Here is a 2,353-nt window from a genome sequence, read left to right on the forward strand (position 1 = left end):
TCTCATGGGAATCAGTTAATTAAGCAAACATGGTGAATCTTTAAGCACTTTATAAGCAAATGATAAGCATCTTGGGTTTTATTCTGAATGGGGAATTAACACAACATTACTAATCTGCTCCATTAAATATCAAGTTGGTATCAGAGCACTGGTTTTTGCTGACTAGATTTTCTTTGTGAAAGAAGGATTTAGTTGTCTGCAAGTTTGTGTCATGCTAATAAGGTTAAAACTCAAAAGAGGAGAAGGAAAGCTAGTTGGAAGCCTTGAAGTTGGTTCAAGTGGAAGATGAGCAAGGTTGCCAAAGTATTCTACACCAATACATACTCAAGTTGTAGAAGTTGCAGTTGAGTTTTCAGAGACCATGTCTCATGAAGGAGAACCTATCATGACAAAAGATGAGAAGACCATCAAAAAGGCTTTCTTTGATATGACAGAGATGGTGAAGGTCCTCTATGAAGAGAGGAATAACAGATTGCAAGGAGAAAGTTCCAAACCTCCCAAAGGAGAAGGCTCTTCAGGAGGAGGTAATGGGAATGGAGACAAGCCTCCACCCTCTCCACCATATTCTTCATCTTTTACTTCACAAGAATCTTCACACTCTTCCATTAATACAACCCTTACTCATACTCATCATCATTCTGCAAAACGAAATGGTAAATCACTTTTTCTAAGGCTTGATGTTAAATTTGAGTTGCCTATGTACTGTTATCACAAAATCACAACTGAGGGCTGCAACCAAGCATGATTTCATGTAACTATTTCAACCAATCTTTAGACCAAAGATTAGCCTCTTTGATCAGAGAGGGCTCTCTCACAATTCTTGATAAAATCCTTCAAACACTAGATGGCTAACTCTTTATTCACTTATGAAAACATAACTGGTTGGAAACACATTAAACTGGCTCTCATTAGGCTATGGAGTCTATAATATCAAGTAAACAAGGAAAACACAGTGACCTCATAGAAATCAAGGCTCTTAGCATTACATATCAAACATATTTCACCAAAACATAGCTTGCTGTATACACAGGAAGTCAGAGCATATATTTATGAATTCTGAGTGATTGCATACAACAAAACCATAAAATAACATAAGGTACCACACATCATCACTACATTTGATCATGACAATCCTTCGAGAATCTTGAGAAGAGAATAACTCTGTTTTACTATTACTGTCAAAAAAGGTCTTACAATGGCCCAAAACAACACTGTTTTTCTATTAGGTATCCAACCCTTTCTACCTCTAACATTCATCCATATATAGGCAAGCAAACTCTATCTATCTTGAGTCTCCTCAACAAGCATGAAGGGAGAACTCGATGATCTACCCTTAATTACCCTTATCTATTTCTAAACCAACTCATTAATTACAAAAGTGCTGAGTTATGATTACATAAAGTCCCAATCAAACTAAAATACTAATTCCTTTCTCCTCGTAATATGATTCTTCTTGGATGCTGACACATGTCCTTTTGCTGATTGAGTTGAGAAGGCTGATCTATAGATACAATGAATACTGATATTGGATGCTTGAAAGCGCTGATGGCTCATTAATTGGCCAAAAGATGTGCTCCTATTTTTACGGACTCTGTCTCCCATTATTCTTCATCACTTTAATGACATGTCCCCTGCTCTTTAATTCTTCCCAAACAACGCATATCATCACACTTATTAAATGAGATGGAAGCCTTCTGAGCTGAACATGTGTTCAAACCAAATCACCGAAGACTATAACCAAAACCCTAATAATTCGGTCATAAAGTGACTTTAAGAAGACTTTAACAAAAGACAAAAAATTTCACCTTTTCTTCCAATACTTACACCTGGCACCTTTTTAAACATCTGAATGACTTTCTATAGTCTCCATGCTAGCCTTAAGTCGTTCCTTTAAATATTTGCTGACCTCAGCCTTCAAACTCAAGTTTTCAATATAAACAGTCATCTACAGCAGTTTCGTAGCGCGCTACGAAACTGCTGTAGGTAATCAAAACTAAGATAAGAACCTTAAAGCAACAATAATTTAACACAGTGATTTCTTCAGTCATTCTACACAGGTGTAAGGATATCAAAAAGTCTCAAAAAGCTTTAAAATGTTGACAGCTAAAATATACCAAAATTTGGAAAGCATATTTGTCCTTGAATCATTTAGCTAGTTTGCCTAGCTTCCCTTTCAAACTGCTGACTTCTTTCCTTAACATCTTGTTTTCTGATCTCAGGCTCATGTTCATCTTTCTGACATGTTTGGCTTGTTTGATGGCTGAAACCGTCCAGGTGTACACCTCAGCCACTGCATCTACCTGACTAGCAAAGCTTTTGCTACCTTTCATTACAGCTACGAAACTGTTATTCT

Source organism: Pinus tabuliformis, chromosome 3_2, assembly GCF_031772625.1.
Source record: "Pinus tabuliformis cultivar Carrire ecotype Pingquan chromosome 3_2, CPIR1, whole genome shotgun sequence".
NCBI classification, from domain to species: domain Eukaryota; kingdom Viridiplantae; phylum Streptophyta; class Pinopsida; order Pinales; family Pinaceae; genus Pinus; species Pinus tabuliformis.